At 37.8% G+C, this 19189-nt stretch overlaps 1 long non-coding RNA gene across 2 annotated transcripts; it reads left to right on the plus strand.

The window, feature by feature from the left end:
* The first annotated feature begins 9 nt into the window (after positions 1-9).
* Positions 10-10326, plus strand: LOC108507363. Of its 2 annotated transcripts, none has more exons than XR_001878099.1 (3): positions 10-97; positions 841-960; positions 10237-10326. It is a non-coding gene; the product is annotated as an uncharacterized LOC108507363 (long non-coding RNA). The 2 variants fall into 2 exon arrangements; XR_001878098.1 differs by lacking the exon at positions 10237-10326 and adding an exon at positions 3331-3441.
* The last annotated feature ends 8863 nt before the right edge of the window (positions 10327-19189 follow it).

A 19189-nucleotide genomic window follows, 5' to 3' on the forward strand; every position in this document is an offset into this window, starting at 1 on the left:
TGCATAGGTCCCACAGCCATGATCACCTTCCAATTCCAAAAACTGAATCAAGCACAGGGGTGGAAACTCTGGGAATAGCAAACTGGCAGCAGCAAAGGTGAATAGCAGGTCAAAAAATGATCCTATCTGCCTGGTAGTGAAATCAGTAGAGGACAATTTCTCTGTCCTTGTGCTACAGTGGAACAGGATAATTATTTAGCATCAGATTAGGGGCTTTACAGTAATGTCATGATTTGCAGCTATCTTAATGTGCCTAAGATAACCATTAGACTGGAAAAAATTAATAATCAAGTGTAGTGGCATAAACTCCACTGAAGACACTTTTGCTTGAGCTGTGAGCTCCAGTTATGAGCTGGAAGTTCAACTGCTCGAGTTTTCAAGAGTGCAAAGCTCCAAGAAGTAACAATTGCACTGTAAAGAGCAATGATACCCCTGTAAGAAGGGAACATGTGCTAACAGGGCAAAAAAACACTGCTTCAGATCCTTCACCAGTGAAAGAGCACAGTTGCATTGATTTCAGCAATCCCTTTTGTTTAGCTACAGCCATTTACATCAGCCTTGAAAGCTGTCAATATGATTAACATCTCTTAATTTCTTGAAGGCTGATTGATTTTCATGTGGTTTGTAACTACTGAGAACTGCAGAAGCTGAAACTGCTCTTTGTGGCATCCAACTTTAGATCTGTTTTCAGGACTTGTTCAATCAAAGATCACTGGACAATGCATCCATCTAAAATCTGTCAATTGTAACATCAGTGATGCTAGGAGTCAAACAGTATACAATAAAATAATAGTTATTATAGATACACTGGTGATTTTGCGTCAATGTCATTGTACATAGGCTTTTGAAGAGAAACTCCATAGAAGCAGCAACATTTTTAGAGCACAAGAACTGAAGATAGAGGGAGCTGTGTGAAGTACATGAAAAGAAAGGAATGCAAATAAAGTTATAAATAGGAAGGTAAGTGCTCACTGGACAGTTTCACTGTTAAGATTTACAAAGAAAATTAAGCATCTTCATATCCAAAAAAGCAGGTGATTCATACATGTGACTGCAGATGATTTTCAGTACTATTTAATTATGTCTATAACATTAATTCCGTAATCCACATCTTAGAATATTTAAAAAATTCTGAGCAAGAGGGTTTACTGTATATAGGTTTTTTCATTCTTTTTATGATTTTAGAATTCATTTTCTTCATTACATCTAGGATCATTACAGTACAAACAATCCTATGTTATATTTATCTCTGATAAGATTCCCGAGACATTTTTTATAGAGTGGGGATTCTGTTTATGTGACAGATGCCACAAACACATGATGCCATTTGATAATCCCTTGCTCTAGAAAATTATCATTACAGCAGCTTTCAACTGCATTCAAATAATAAGTGAATATTTTTAAAGAGAAAAATAAAACTCACAGGAGACATTTGTCCTCAAGGATTTGTAACAGCTTATCAAAATGTCTTCTGTGTCCCGCTAGTCCTCATTACCAATGAGAATGCCTTTAAAATCTTGATGGGAAAGAAAATGTGCAAAGGGTATCCATGATAAGGATTAAATATGCTCAGCCCAAACCTCTGGAATTAATTTCAGAAGCTTAAATGACAGGCAATTCAATGATGTGAGGACTGAAAGGTGGAAAATACCTGATCTGTAATCTGCTTTGTAAGGTAAAACTAAAAGGTTCTGTGGTAAGCCAGACTGAGTTTTCTTCCAGGCAGCATCCAAAGTCTTCCACACCAGATGATTCTGTTTCTCAGACAGCTGAAAGAAAATAAACCAACTCAGACCCTGAAGCACATTTCATTTCAAATTGGCTGGTAATTAAAAAGTGAAATATATACACAAACCAGCCCATATGGGCACCACTGTTATTACAGTATTAACTGCTTCCCCAATCCAATTTATTTATACTGAATGAGAATTCATTGATCCTCAAGAGCTTATTAACATGTGAACAAATCAAATGATGAGTTAATTAACCCAAACACTGTTAAGATTTCCAGATTGCAGTTTCTAGTCTAGCTGGAATTAATTTTCTGAGCAGAGAGTTGTTAATGACAGATCACAAGTTTAAATGAAAGACAGGTTTCCCCAAAGCTTCAGAAATATGGAGATACAAATGCCACATCCACAAATGCCAATTATAGTCAGTACCTTGCAATTCTGGCATTCACTCAATATTTTGTGTTATTTAAACAAAACAGATATCTTAATTAACCTATTTCCAGTCTCCCTAACATGAAGTTAACCTTCAGTATTATAAAATGTGAACACAATGCACACCAACATAGAAACATACTGGTGGCTATTTCAGAGATTGCAGTATCTGGACAAGACTGTTCCCAGAAATACAGGTTTAAAAGGACCTGTGCCTCTGACAGGAACCAGCAGAGATCCAGCCAAGCTTTCCTAGCCACACCATGCATAGGAAAGGAAAGCAATGTTTTCAGCTCCAGATACAACAGGCTTTACCAGAAAATGCACTCTCCTTTTGACACAGAGACCCAAATTCAGTTCTCATCACTGCCATATCCCCATCTTTCAATCTGCACAAGTCCGACTAAACAGTGGCATTTAGCATAAGGTCACCCTCTGCATCCCAGATTTTCTTTGCAATGCAATTCTACTTTTCCTAGCATGTTTTTTAAGCTTAGGAAAAGGTTTCTCTACAATCTGTGAAAGATAGAAAAATATTATGAAATAAGCAGTCAAGAACAAGTTGTGTTGCTTTTATCATGCTTTGCAAAGAGCACAGTGCTAGATATCAAAGAGCGCTGTGAACAAAATTATGTTTTTAATCAATGAAAATTTTAATATTTTTCAGTTACCTGTAAAAGAAAAAAACCTATTTGTTTTGTTTTAACCTTTAAAAATAACAAAATTATTTCCCAAAGGTAAAATATTCAATTCAAATCGACCATTTTAAACCTTATTAACTTCAAAATTGGAACACTACAGCTAGCTTTCTTTCCCTCTGCCTCCCCTAAAAACTTGATGAAGTGAACCCCAGCTCACCAAATCCAAATTTGTGTTTCTTTATTAGGAAAATGCCACCTTCACTCAGTACCACTGCCAATTTCCTTGAAAATCTGGTTTTAAATGTCACATAAGGAGTTGATGAATGCTGAGCTCCACAGTGTGGGCTGAGCAGCTGAGATCTTCCCACAGACACAAAGGTGTCTGTGTATCATATGCCTGTTTTCATCCAAACCTCCTAGTTCTCTGCCTCTCCCTCTCTTGAGCCTTATTAGTAGAACTTTGAGATCATCTTTAGTATTACCTGACAGTCAAGTTTCTGTACATGATTTTTTATCTCATTCAGCCTGTCAAGAAAAAAGGAGGCGACATTGAGAACTTCTTGGCTGATTTGAATATTCAAATCCATCGTGCAGGGGAACATAGTCCACGCTGATTACATTTATCATTAAATCAGTAGAGAAAATTCTAAGAAAATAATGTGAATAACAACAGAACTAGTATGATTCAAACAACTAAGAGAGTGTGATGGATGCGCTCAACCCCCTTAACCAAACTAAAAATAGTTTGGTACAGGCTCCAAAGGAGGTAAAGGCCTGAGCTATAGTCAGGCCAAGAACTCCTCCAGAAAACCCAGAAAAGGGCAGAGTGACCCAGTGAGCATCAGTGCATATGAGCTTGAAACACTGTGGTCAACATATGAGTAACAGATGTTTTTTCCAAGACTCACAAAGAAAGTTTTGGGTACAAGGGGTCTCATGCATACTCTCCGGTGCAATTTAACTGTTAGCCAACCACTTTATCCCAAAAATAAGACAGCTTTAGAGAACCTTCTTGGAGCTCTGCCTGCACAGCAGTGTGGATGCATGGTGATAGCCTCCCTTACAGCTGGGACACCTCTCAAGTTTGAGATTCCTTATCTGAGACTAAGAGATCCTTCCTTAACCAAGGCAGAGGGACACCTTATTCACAACAGATCCTTGGTTAGCTGCTGATCACATGCTAAATCAACACTAATGAAATCCATGTATTTCTTCCATTAGATATAAACCATTTTCCAAGTCAAAGACTAAGATTGGACCTAGCTTCACCTAAGCTCCATCAGGAGTTTAGAAAGCAAGAGAGTCCACTCTGAACCTCGTGACTCAATAGGAGAGTGTCCTTTACCTTTTTGTGTCTTCAATTTCTATGTAGTTCATTCTAAATCAGTTATAACTTAATTTTTATTTGTGCATTTAGTCCATTTAGTAAGCAATAGAGTGCACCTCACCATGGAAGTTTGTTAAGTCACACTTTTACAAATTCATATTAAAATCACTTTTGTTAACACCATTGATGCAGATTCTTTGAGTGACCCTAAAGCACTCATTCACGATATGAAGAAAACTTGACTGAGAGTAAATTAAAAACAGACAAAATTAGTGAAGTTTCTTTTTGTCAATAGATATTCAAAACAGCATTTAGCCTTTTGGAGGAAAGTTTTTATGCGTATGTTAATTCTTCTGTGGTTAACTGACTTCATTTTTCACAGCTATTCTTCTAGCACCTTTACTAAACACTCAAATGAAAGGTGGATGTCATGCAAAGTCAGCATTTCCATATCAGAAGCCACCCCTGATCGTTCCTTCTCAGTTCTAAAGGATTTCTGTAGATCATAGAAAGGGTATAAGATTACCATAAGATTTTAATGGTCCAAGGAGGTGGTCAGGTATGAAAACTGATGCAAGTGCTCCACCGTGGAGTAAGGACTGTCAGGTAGCACGAATGGTAAATGTCACTAATGAGATGGCTTGTAGGTGCCTGGATTTTGCACACCTGATGTGCACAGCCTGTGATGAAGAGGTTTGGAGGTCGTTGCTGCTCAACTAAGTGCCTGTGTCCCATCAGACATTTTTCAGTAACAGGGAGACAGACAAGTGAAATGAGTTGCTTTAACTTTAAAATCACTCCACACTTCGTTTTACATCTGGTATTTTCATTGGTCCTTTCTTCCAGTGAGACAAATGGATAGAGTTGGCATTTTGTCTGAAAAGCAGTAGACTGGAAAAAATAATGTATAACTCATCTGAAGGTTTTAAATATTGGCAGATTTGAAAGAAAGGAGAAACCAAACGCAGCTTAATAAGCACCAAGATAACAAAGCATGTTAACAATAGCAAGACTTACAGCCCAGTAAGAGAAGATCTAAAGGCAGAAGAATACAGTACCAAATCTCCAAGATCCTATTGTCCATTCTTGGTGCATTTCTGGGGCAATGGGATTACTTCCAGTTAGTCTTAATCTGACTCTGTTGGACAAAAGCTCATTAACTGGACACTTCTAGTTTAGTGTAATCAAGAGAAAACTAATTTGCAGACTGTGAAATGATTCCTTGATGTAAGGCAAAATACCACAAGTGGGGGGACATGTAGAATTTTGTTCAAAATGCATTTTTGATTCAAATTAAAATGCTTATGGAGAACTACTGAAAATTTTCTGTTTTGCTGTTAAATAAAAACAAATGTGAATTCTCCAACATCAAATCAGCTTCAGTTTCTTCTCCTGCCTCATGGCAGAAAATAATTGTCAAACTTCAACCCTTACCTACTTTGCTGGTAAAGAATATTTATAAACTATAATAGCAGGTGTCAGTGGGATAGTAGTACCTGATCAGGCCTCCTTCAACCTCGTGGCTACTTCTCAGTAATACTGTAATAACTTTCCTATAAAACTTTTTCTTTTTAAAAGCATTAAGCAGGTCATAGATACAGCAACTCTAAACAGACATTGCTTCACTGAAAGAAGGCCAGATAAGAAGCTTGTCCAATACCACCAGGGAGTGTTGCTCAAGGGGTCTATCTATTCCTCAGTGTGGTATTGAATATCATCAAACATTTAAATAATTCTTGTTACAAATGAGTGACAATCCAGGTTACAAATGAGTGACAATCCAGAGGGGAATTATTTCATAGATCTAGGAAGAGTAAATTGATTGTATTCCTCTTGAAGAACATTAATAGCTGCTATTGAAACATGATGTGCTCTGAAAAATGCCAGCACAATATTAGTCTCTGTTTAAAGTTGTTTTGTTCGAGAATTGTTGGCACCTGAACTACACTATTCATAATAAAATGTTCATGTATTATGTGCCCCAGGACTAGGCATGCATAAGGATACAGAGAAGACTACAGGACTACTGTCGGCCCTTCCAGCAGACTTCTTTTGCCCCAGCACTTTTGCCACTTTATAGTAAAAAAACTACCTTGATGACTGTGATGCCACCACAGACAGAGTGCTTTTGCTAGTAGCAGCCATCCATAAGGCATATGAAGTCCCCAGAGCCACAAACCTTCATGATTAAATCCTGTGGGAAGGAGAGCAGGTGTACTTTTCCCAAGAGAAAATTAAGTGGTGTAGCAGCAGACATCTCTAACAGTGACTGCAACACATAACATGCATAACAAGAACTGGCTTTTAACAGATTTTGGAGATTGCAGGAATTGATAGGTGTTATCTGTGCTTCTGTGCATGAATTCCAGTTTTCCCTACCCAGAAGGTGAAATAACAAGATAGAATGCAAGTTACAGAACAAAGACATTAAGCAATCAAAGAGGATGAATAATCCTTTGACCTGTTATGTTTTGCAATTAACCTATATTGCTAATAGATGATTAGATTGTCTCTCTGGCACTACATGTTGGAAGGAAAAAAAAAACACAACTGCTTTTCTTCATAAAACACATGCATGATGCATATTTTGCAGTAACTTATGGCATTGAAGAAGGTTTCCAATAAAAAAAGGAATAATATCTCCACAAGATCTTTTAGGATTTCTGGTTTCAGGTTAAGAATAACCAAGCTGACTTGGATAAAATTGTCAACATGCACATTTGATTTAACTGATCTTTTTTATCTAAGCAATATAAACTCAGTTATTTTATCCCATTAAGTCCAGCCTTATGCCCCAAAAGAAATGCAGGGAAAGTGTGCAGGCAAAATCATCACTGCTTCTAGTCAAGACAAAGTGCTCTGTTGATAAGAGGTTACAAGGGAAATGATTCCCAGGCTTGAGGTCTTCCAAACCATAAATTACTGAGGAAAAACCTGTTGCTGCTCTTTTGTCATAGTAATGTTGATCCAAATTACTATTAGACAATCCCTGTTTCTGACAGGGGCATTATAAGTCAAGCTTAACTGCATGGTGTAGCCACAAGTCCTCTGCTGCTTTAAGTACATGCAAAGAGTTCAATCCCATGGGTTTTTGGCACTTTCATTTCTGATTGATAAATTGTGAGAATATAGATATTTTATGAATTTTTGCTACAAGAATACTGAACCGGTCAAACAACACTTGCAAAAATAAAGCTAAAATATTATAGGAACATATGTTCTAGCTGTCTAAGTACTGGCATTTGGGTGAATATTCTAAATAAACAACCAAATTGCATCCAACATACAGAGTAATGTGACAGAAACGGCACAGGAAAACCCTTATAAGATGAACTAAGAACAGGAAAGTACAAAAACACATTCCAAGGTTGGTACTTTGGCAGAGAAAAAACTCATCCCCTCTGCATAGTGTCTAACGGGCATCCAGCCTATCCCATACCAGATGAGGTCAGCTTAACAAAGGCATGAGTACAGGAATAGCTGATAAGATACGTAATTATAGTATTTATGCTTTTGTTAATCATGTCAGTATCATTAGTTGTTATTTACCAGATCAAAGGCCTATAATCTGTTTCTCACAACATTTTAACACTATTTTGAAATATTTTTAGAGCTAATCATAAATGTTATCCTACTAAATCAATGTTGAAACTTCTGGCCCTAGTGCCCACCAGCTGTAATGCAAGGAGCTATACATACACAGATGAATTTCTTCCTTTGGAAAATCATGTTCAATCTTGAAAGTTTATCAAAATCTTCTGGTATATATTACCTAGAAGAGCTTAGATATAATTAGTAGAATAAATTGTGAGGTGTTATCTTCTCTTATTTAATATTTGGCTAGTGACTTCTCATGCTGCTAAGAGAGGTCCATGCTGGAGTGGAATGTCTCTTCAGGAAATTAGGAATAATATCTCTTCTGGATATTATGGAAAAAGTCTTTACTCTGAGAGTGCTGAGGCACTGGAACACGTTCCCCAGAGAAGTTGCGGATGTCCCATCCCTGGAGGTGTTCAAGGCTCGGTTGAATGGAGTTCTGAGTAACCTGATGTAGTGGAAGATGTTGGAACTTGATAATTTAAGCTCCCTTCCAACCTAAATCATTCTATGATTCAGAAGTGTTGGGCATGTTGGCCCTTGTCTGCGAAATTAGCAGTTCACCCATTAGGAAGTGGATGCCTTCCGAGCCTTCTGACTGCAGTGCAGAAGGAACATTGATTTTCTGCAGTTCATATATTTTTGAAAGGTAATATTTTGAAGGTATGTTCATATATATGTTCGGAATTTTTTTTCCAAGAGTTAAATTATACTATTATTTACCCAGAATTCACATTCTATTGATAACTTTTATCCTTTACAAGTTAAAAATATTTAATTTTAGTAAACAGGGAATAGAAGAGCTATCTAAAAATAACTCAAAAGCTTTATAATAAGTAGGTCGCACTTCTGAACTTATAGGCTCTATGGTCTTTTCTCCAATACATTGAGTGTTAACAATTCTGGGAAATGTGTGCATTTCTCATTTGATACCGAACCTTTATCTTGGTAATTTACCATAGCCAGGAACTAGAGAATGAGGCATTTTCATGATATGCACAAAGGTTTTGACTTGAATTAAAAAATGGCCTCAATTTAAACTTACCTTCCTGTAAGTCACATTTAAATCAAAACCTGTCCATAGTCACTTCAGAGCTAGAGGGATTTCCAGGAGAAGGATGGATCTCTCAAAGGCCAGCTGAGGTAGACTCTTCAGCCAGCTTTGTCACCCCTGACATGCACCTCAGGACAATGACATGGCATCCATCAGCTACTGCAGGGTGTAGTCTGGGAACTACAGACACCAGCATAAATTACAGCAGGTCACAGAGAAACTTCAGCGGCTGCAGCATGAGGATCAATAAGTGTCTTCATGACAACTGCAGATACTAAATGCAACTCTATACTTGCAGAATTATGGCTTGGTTAATAGAGAGGTTAAAAAAAAAAGTGAGAGTGTCAGCATACATCTAAATATTCAGAAACTAAAGGCAGGACAGTCCAAACTTACAATGAGATCACTCTTGCTCTCAGAGACCAATGGAAAGCAGTAGTTGACACTGCACACTTAACAGTGGGAGTTGTCAGACCATTTCCAGGTAAAAGGGAGCAATCTCCAGGACACTGCCCATCACTTTAAGTTGAATTATCATTTTACAGTTAAGTTGTATTATTCCTGATGTTTAGCCCATGACTATGTTTTAGGAAGAAATAAAAATTTCTGATGGGTCAAAATATACAGCTTATCATGGCACCTAAATCTCACTCTCGAGATACACAGGAAAATGGTCAACACATTCAACTTGTGCTTTCAGCCAGCTAGAATGACCAAGAAATGTGCCAACAGCTTACTTAAAATAAAATGGGAAAAATAAAATACCAACACAGAATTATGCCTCAATACCAGAAGAAATTTCAAGTCAATTCAGAGCAGTACATTTGGTCTCCTGATTTTTTTTCCCCAAATTTCATGCAGTTGCTTCACACAGCATGTCTAAAGGGCTGTTAGGAAGCTGTTATAAGGCTGAATTCACAGTCCCCAATATCAGATATATTACTCGATGGGGACTATCTGCCTGTACATGTTGCAGTCTTCCTGTTGCTGCAATTAAATGAATTTTCAGTGTTAAATTGTGCTCAAAAGGCTGAATTCAGAAGTCTTTCTACTATGTGTAAAGGATTTTAGGCTAAGCATTTTGACCCTCACTTTTCAAAAATATTTCAAGGGCTGATTACTAATCAAGCACTGGATATTTACAATGGAGCTGTTTGAAAATCTAGCCTTTTATTCCTGTGTAGCTCTAGAATTTTAGCTCTTCTGAACATCTGGTTTACTACAGGGATCTATTTTCATTTTCCTCATGTAGCCAGTGTATTTTCACTCAATATCAAAATTTAAAATTGATATGTTTTATTGAGTGCTTACCAGACCAGTATCTCATATCCCAGAAGTAATATTGACCTCTTCCAGGGCTGCATTTTCTGTCTGCACAGCATGTTTCTCATGAATTTTGCTTTGTAACTGAGCACTGAAATTGCTTGTCATTACTATGATTCTTCCCTATAGAATGACTTTAAAAACAGGAAAAGGAAATCTTCCCTGCAGACAGGATACCCGCAGCAGGCTGAGAAGAGAAACATTTTTATTTTAGTCCTGTAAGTGGTAAATTTCCTTGCACTTCTTTCTTGCAGCATAGACAGTGCAGTGATAAGAGCCATTCCAGAAATCCAGAGCCTCAACTTCAGTGCACCAGTGTGGGATTTCACAGAATTTATGCCAAGCTGGTTGAGTTACTGGCAGCCCAGCAGTTACTGTAGAAAAGCATTCAAGACAAGAGAACAAAAAAATTATGCAGTACAGAAAATCTCTCTGTAGCTTAAAGCTAATGTTTTGATTTAACTTCAATTTGCATGAGAAGAAACTTTTGTTAAGTACCAGTATAGTCAACGGAGTGACTCCACTATAATAATTCAACCTTTTAGTTTCCAGGTAGCAACAATTTCTCATGTGTTCCTATGATAAATAGTACTAGCCCAGTGATGAACATTAGGGCAAAAATGAGGAGCTAGACCAGCATATTTTTTACCAGTTTCATGACCTAGAATCCACCATATATTTCATTAATTAAGCTACAGATTAAATTATGTGTATTTACTTTGGAAAGTTAAATATGAGATAAAACTATAAAATTTTTGTTAATTACTGTCATGCATGCCAATTACATGTCAAGATTTTGTTTAGTCTTGTGATTTAAGAGACATAGATTTTGATTTTCTGATTCTTTTTTATTAATTTTTAGAGCAACAGAAAGAAAACATGAATTTCATTTTCTGGCAATGTATAGCCAAACCCTGCCACAGTGCTTCACCTTTAAACCACCACCAGTCTCTTATTTTAAGGGACACTCCTTATTTCAAGGCCACCTCTCTTTCCATTCACTTAGCATGTAACAGAAACTCCCAAATAATCAAATCTTTGCAGAGTCAACTGAGCAGTCATTGATTAAATTTTGTTTCCCTATTTTCCCAGTCTTCCAACAAAATCAAGCCACAGATGCTGGGGGGGGGGGGAAGTGATGCAGAAAGGTAATTCCCTTCTGTGACTCCTAAAATCGCATTGAGCTGCACTTCTGAAATACAGAGTGAATAGAGTTGCATGTAGCCACAGGTTTCACACTTTAATTCAGACCTTTTCTAAGTTTTCTTGTAATTCAGACCTTTGCATTCTAAGTAAGGAAAGTGTATTCCAGGAGGTTGTAACAACAACGCAGGTTGCATTTGTTAATCATTGTCCCTGCAATCCTGAAGCTCCAGCTTCAGATTCCGTGAGAGAAAAATATTGCACAACAAGGAAAAAAAAACTTTTTCACAAAAAAAAAGTGTGAAATCATCATTAGGACTTTTACAGGTCTGATTCTTATCTCTACTGACTCCAACTGAGCAACTTCTGCTCGTGCAAATCAAATCAGAATCCAGTAGAGCATCTCCACAGGAGATCTTGAGAGTTCATTACTTTGGGATATGATTTATTTTTCCCTTTTATGGACTAAATTGCCAGGTCCTCTTTATGCAAGTAATTTGCCTGCCTGTACTTAGAGCACAGGAATTGCCTCTTCCCCTCTTGAAGGCTGTGAATATTTGTATAGTTGCCTACATTGCGGTAGTTTCATTTGGATATGTCTGAGCCGAATACAAGGGCTTAATACTTGTCATAGAGTCCCCAGTAGAAGTCGAACCTATTACCACTCTATTCTTGTGCATTTTGGCATTTGCAATCAATATTTGTCTTATTTGTCAGCCTGCTGCCATCCGGTTCATTCGTTACAAATCCAGTTTTTAGAGAAACATTATGCAAGAATATTTGCTGTAAAACTTACTTGTCCCAATTGCAATCCATAGAACAGAAAATCTAGGTGTTTATAATTTATGTGGGATCATTGTTTCCCTTTTAATTTAAAAAACTTGAAAGAGTAAGATTGGTGAGATCTTTCTTTTTTTTCTCCTTTCAGTCACCTTTTTTTTTTCCAAGTTCTTAGGTAGCAGCATAGAGGTGTCCAAACTTTTGTCCAGGTTATGCGTCATACACTTTCATAGGGAAAGCAACATAAAGGAACACACAGCACTGTACATTTTCAGCTTATGACCATATGTGTGCTTAACCTGGAACCAACAGGCACTTCTGGCAGCCATTCATGATGCACAGTTATATAATGAGCTGGATGTTCATCTCTGAATGGTACATCTGCAGTGTGATCATGGGAGGCTGATGCATCAAGTCACGCTGCCATAGGCCACTGAGGAAAGAGGAGAGAAAGGAGTCAGCCATCAGACCACTGAACTGTTTGTGCAGACTGCATTTGGCCTGTGGCAGAGGTCAATTACTCTTTCTAGCAGTGCAATGCCTGCTTCCCACTTTGCAGGGAGATAACATGTAAGTTCTCACACACTATCCTCCCAATAGTGTGAATGTTTCTCATTCTTGGGTCATAGCTGAAACTGTGAATGCAGTTCCACTGCATCAGTGAAACCTTCCGGATCAACAAATCAGTTCTGCCTGCAAAGTGTAAAATTCTGCTTTATAACAAATGCAACATTGTCAAAAGGAGCAGAAAGAGATTAGCAATTACAGAGTTAAAGAGAATAGCATAGGTAAATTGGAGATGTAGTAAATTCAACAGTGAACTAAATCCCCTTCACCTCCTCCATTCTTTCCCAAGCAGGTGAAAAAAAGAGCATACAACCATTTCTTAGTGTAAGAACTAAAATGGTGCAGCAAAATCGCAGTGCACCAGTATTAAAAGTGCAGAAGAGCATCACTGTGTGCAGAAAGAATTAACAAATCCTGAGGGCTGGCATAAACTGTGTAAGAACCAAATGTCTAAAAATTAGAAACACAGAGTAACAACTTCTGCTGTGAGCTTCAGCCTTAGAAATTGGAAGCAATGAAAGAGGAAAAGAATGTGTGTTATATAGTTGTCAGGTGTAATGAAAAACATAAATCTTTTCTGTGATACATGCTTGGAAAGATCAGTTCTAGAAGCCATTTCAAATGTGTACAGGAAAGAGGAACCCCAAGTAGAAAACAAGTAATGCGCATAAAATGAAGAGATGGAGAGTAGCTTTCAATTCACACTGAAAAAATTGAAGTATTTCCAAATCACTGATGTTTTGGAATAGCTTTTCATTGGAATTTGTGAAAACAAAACCAATTTTTTTTTTTAATATGATATTGATCAATTTACAGAAGCAAGGTTCTTGGTTTGGATTCAGGCAATTCGGTGTGGAGGCCTAATGTTTGTAGTCATGAAGCTTTGTACCAACAGATTTCCCCCCTCCCCATCACCCTCCCACACACACACCCAAGTCACACATAAAGTGGGTGGGAATGACTCAGTTCTACATTTTTGTAAATCAGCCTGAAGTCCCCTCCTTGCTCTGCCCCTTGGTCCCTTTGTGCTGCAGACAAGGCCCTGGGATGCAGAGGAGCCCTGTAAGTGCACTCACTGCAGCATGCAGGAGTCAGCCTCTGCCCATACCCATTCTGTTAAGAAGCTGTAAATAACTGAAGGGATTAATGATGTGGAGTCTCGTGCTCAGGAGACACAGTCTTAGACAATTAATTTAACATATGCTTCATAACATATGCTAATAGGCAGGGAGCCTATTACAGATAAAATTTAAGGGGAATATTTATTGATCACTACAATACTTCTGTATTATTTTTAATTGCTAGTTTTTCTTTACAATTATACTCACTAGAGCTGTGGAATAAGAAAATGATCAAGTAGAACTGGTAACACCAGTTCAACTAATTAAAGTTTAAATTAGTATGATCTCCATGTCTTTTTGCAGTTAATTATCACTCTAATACCTACAACAATAAAGCCAAATTTAATCCATGAATCACGGTAGATTATCTAGTGGTAATAACAACAATAAAGGAAAATGATACACAGTGGGAACTTGGTTCTCAGAACCAAACAAACTATCAGCAATAAAATACAAATGAATAATACACTTCATTAAAGAAAAAACACTGCTCCCCATCAAGAGTACCATCAAATTATACAGCATTACAGGCAGTGGTATCTGAAAAGACATCGATGGACATGAAATGCCAAGAAAAAGGTTGAGTCATTAGCTGCATGGGTTTTTTTTCTGAAACATAATCATTTCACCTTTGGGAAGCAAAGAGCTTTATAACAGCAAGAGTGAACTCTTTCAATATTTCTCTGCATATAGGAAGGCAAGTATAAGCAATATACTGGATGATAAGAGTCAATGTGTCATGCTATTTTTTTCTCTTTCATTCATATTTAATTTTTGTTTGTAACTCTGGGATAAGTCAGGTGCCTTACAGATTTTTCTTCTCAGTACAGAGGCCAAAAACCAAGCTTTCCAGAAACTAAGCAAATCACTTAGCAACAGAATCAGACTCCATTTTGTTCGTTCTCCAAGTAGTTTCATTATTTAGCAATTTTGGATGGACTATGTTCTAGCTTCCACCAGACACCATGAAAGTAGCCTGCTGCCTTATCTCATTTTATTGCCCAAAGGTTAGTGTACAACCTTAGTAGCAAAGAAGAAGCTTAAGCCTCTCAGAGCTGGAGTAGTTGAACCACTGCAATTCCTGTCCTAAGGGCTGTCTAGCCATTAAGATGGTTAGCTTATTCCCAACTGGATAATTCAAGAAAATTGTTGATTAGCCTATACAATTTTCACATGGGGGCACTTAAGTGTCCCCATGTACATTCTAAAGGGATAAAAACATTTTTAGAGATGGGATCAGATTTGTCACATTTGTTTTCATGATGATCCCAGTATCTATTAGCATTAAACAAGCTTCTCGCTCAGCATATAACTTTACATCACCCCTCTAAAGGGTCTGATTTTCCAGATGCAATACACTAAGCATGGCACAATCTGGGCTTTGAATTCCACATGAGCACATAAGGATTAAGGATCTTTCTCTTCTGTGTTGGGAAATAATCTCTAATTGACTGTAAGACAAATACAAGACATTTCTTTCTTATCTGCTATAACTACTGTTTTACGACAAGCTGAGAAATGAGCAACGTATCACTATTTAGACAGCTAGCTAAGATAGTGATGGAGCCATCTCCATGCTTATAAGGAGGGTTTGACCTCAATTAATGAATCAATTTAATCCATTATAGAACACATCTCTTACTGTGAATTACCAAACTAATGAGGTGAAAAAGTGACAAAATTAATTATCCCTAGAGCTATGACAATTTTAATGAGGCAAAGTGAACACAGAGGAGAAGGCAGCATCACATTTCTTTCCTTTTTCTTTTGGGTATTACCTTTTTCAGGATTTGGCATACGACTGTTACACTGTTGGGTTATATTCTCTAATCACAGTGGGCATTTGTAGAAAGCTAAATTCAGAGTAAAAGAACAGAAAAGATGCTCGTTAGGAGAATTCCTACTGTGCCCTTTCTGTGGCAGTTAAGAGGAATGAGCATAGAAACTGTTATGTATGTAAAATCCCACTACAATACACCCACTCTTGGGGAAAACATCCTTTAGAAACCCTGCCCAGACCATTGACCACAGAGAAGCCAAAGGTGGTGGCACTCCTCAGGTTCTACAGCTGCCTGGAATGACTTGGGTGACCGGCCCAGCTTGTTGGAATTTCTAGTTCACCTCCTGATTGCTGCTGAGTTTGGCATTCTCTTTGGATGGGGCCTTGAATGCGGTGGAAATGCTCATGGTGGAATTTAAATATCAAAATGCTGGAAAATTGCTGCCTAGCATGCTGGTTTAAACCCTTCTACTTAGAACTTGTCAAGTAAATCTATATTACTGTAGAAAATCATTCCTTTGGCAAAATCAAAAGGTCCTTGTATAACACCCCAGTTTTCATGAAAGGAATATTTTTTTCAGTTTCAGCAATGGAAAACTGAAAGGCAATGAAGACAAGACCCAATTCTAACACTGAAGGTTTAGAGCTGATTGCTGGGACATATAGGGCTGGATCCCTGTCCCAGACCCTCCAGCTCTATTCAAACAGAGACGTGCTTCTATTAGTCCTTACAATTCAGATGTGTGCCAAGCTTCACTAAAGATTTCTTCTTGGGCTGAATTCATGCCAGACTTATGATAATCAGAGACTTGGATTTCATTTTTTTTCTTTAGCGCTGTTAGCATTATATTTTTTGAAGTATCAAAGTTGGAAAAAACAAGCACTGAAGAAAAGCAAGGATGTGGGATTTTTTGATGCACTCAGACAAGAAAGAAATGTTTTTTCAGACAAAACCTGTGCTATATAATAAAAAAATAAAATAATGTTTCACCATAGGGTTATATCAAGGAAAAGAGCATGTAAAGAGTTATTTATTACCAAAACAAAAATATTTTTCACATGTTCCTTAGGAAAACACAATATCTTTATGAGTCATTTCTTTATCAGAACATTGAAGCCATTTGTTACACAGCCAGCCACTTTGAAGATTTCATAAGCCTTTTGTTTAATTATTTTCTTTACTATATTTTTTATATTTTAAGTTAATTTTTTTATAATTAATTTCTTTAATATAATTTATATAATTTTTAAAGCCTACACATACCACGCAATTTATACAAAGAACTTCTGGGGTCAAACTCATTTGGTCCGATGAATGAATCATCGCATGCAAACCACTTGCTGATTGTAATTGCTCAGAGAGTGAATTTCAGTCCTGCCATTTTTGCTAATGGTTCTAGCAGTGCATAGCGCAAATGAGCTGACAAATGACAAATGTTCAGTTAAGTACTCCTCTATTAGAATAAAATCTTAGCCATTGAACTCGGTTAGAAATAAAACATGTCCTAACCTTTGCTCTGCAAAACAAAGAACAAAAAATGAAAATGCTTTTTTTTCTGAGGGAAAGAGATTTGGTTCACTACTTGATTTTGGTTTTATTTCAATATTCTTAATTGTTTTACCTATAAAAATACTTACTTTAACAGGCAATATCACAGAATCACAGAATCAATTAGGTTGGAAAAGACCTCTGAGATCATCAAGTCCAATCTATGAATGAACACCACCACGTCATCTAGACCACAGCACTAAGTGCTACTTCCAGACTTTTCTTAAACCGCTCCAGGGATGGTGACTCCACCACCTCCCTGGGCAGCCCATTCCAATGCCTGACAGCCCTTTCTGTGAAGAAATTCCTCTTAATGTCCACCCTGAACCTCCCCTGGCACAACTTGAGGATATGGCCTCTTGTCCTGTTGCTAGTTGCCAGGAAGAAGAGGTTGACCCCCATCTGGCCACAACCTCCTTTCAGGTAGTTGTAGAGACCAATAAGATCACCCCCAAGCCTCCTGTTCTCCAGGCTAAAAAAACTCCAACTCCCTCAACAGCTCCTCATAGGAGTTATCCTCTAAACCCTTCATCAGGAAGGAAGGAGTAAGTTGGGAAACTCAATTAATAAAAATAAATAGAGGAATAAAATAAAAAAACCCTATTCTTTTAATTCAACCCAATCTAAAGCTCTTTCTTGTGAAGCAAAAACTGAAAAGCTTATTTGCTAAATCCTTTAGCAATTTCAAGGAGAAGAAGATGCACATCAAAGACAAAGATCATCTCTAATTGTCTCAACTAACTTTCCCAAGTCTAATTATTCTTGTTAAGGCAACACATTACTTCTTTTGATCCCTTGAAGCAGTGGGGAGAAAGCTTAAGATGCATCCTTCTTTATCAAGAAAGAATTTAATTATTTTTTTTATTTATTCCCATATGATTGGGAATCAAAACTAAAATTCTTCAAGAAAGCCAGAATCTTAAAGAGAAATGTCACCTTGCAAAAAAGTTCAAAAAGAGAAAAACCAACCAACAAGATTACAGAAGTTCACTGTATTGTGTTGTTTCAGAGCCAGCAAGAAGGCATCCAGCACAGTGAGCAAACACTTTTCCCATTTTTTTGTCCAGCTTGCTGGAGAACAGATCAGAAAGCCAAGCAGTCCAGGGGACAGTGAAGCCAGACCATGTATGTAGCTGCTCCCTGAAAACTCATTCTGGGGATCAGCAGGGCATGGGGGCTCAGGTAGAGGCCACGCTGGTGCCTCCTAACTCAATGCCAGCCTGCCTGGCTGGGAGCAGTGGGGCCAGGGAGCACCAAAACTTCCCTGGCTAGGTGGGGGGAAGAAGAAAGTCCAGAAAATCAGAGAAGACTGGAAAATCATTATGGACCAAAATCATACAGGGCCACTTGGCCTATCTTCCCAAATAGTTTGATCTGAAGGTTTGGACAGAATCAATAAATTATCATAGAGCACTTCAGGTTTTGTCAGATTGACATTTCTCAATGAGTTTTCCTGAGATAAGGAAAATGTGCAGGCCGAGCAGGAGAAAAAGGTCAATGTGGGCTGCAGTTCTCTTCTGTTGCTTTAAATAGCTTGGCAGAGAGCGTGTTATAAGTTGGCTGCCTTAACAGCGAGTCTCCAAATAAAAAGAAATGTTCTTCATCACATTCATCTGACCTCGCTTTTTGACATGAATGACAAAGTGAGGACCAGGCAGGGCATGCGTGTAACTACTATGCCAGTATCTTTGAGGATGAGGCAAGCTAAACACTCTGCTTACTTGGAGTCTGATTTTCATATTGGCAGGAACATCACTTCTCAACTTGCCTGGAGAAGACAGAGAAGTTGAGGAAGGAAAAGGAAGGCAGAGATGTCTATCAAGTAGTTTCCTCTTTTTTATTTTGTAACCCTGAAAGCAAAGTAAGACAACTTACTGTTGTGCCAGTCATGACTGCTGGTGCTCTACTCTGTCTATATCCTGAGCTCCTGAAATCTGTCAGGTTTGGACAGGAGAAAAACATCTCCAGGATACATTTGAAGCCTGTCCTGTGTCAGGGCACTCCTATCAAGCCATGGGAGGAGGCAAAAAGGGATACAGTTCTACTTGTAATGCCAGACTTTATTTTTCCCTAGTGTAGAGGTTTCACAATCAAGTCCACACCAGATATGTCAAACTTGATATAGTAATTATATCAATGCAA

This window comes from Lepidothrix coronata, unplaced genomic scaffold (assembly GCF_001604755.1).
Source record: "Lepidothrix coronata isolate B3197 unplaced genomic scaffold, Lepidothrix_coronata-1.0 Scaffold253, whole genome shotgun sequence".
NCBI lineage: Eukaryota > Metazoa > Chordata > Aves > Passeriformes > Pipridae > Lepidothrix > Lepidothrix coronata.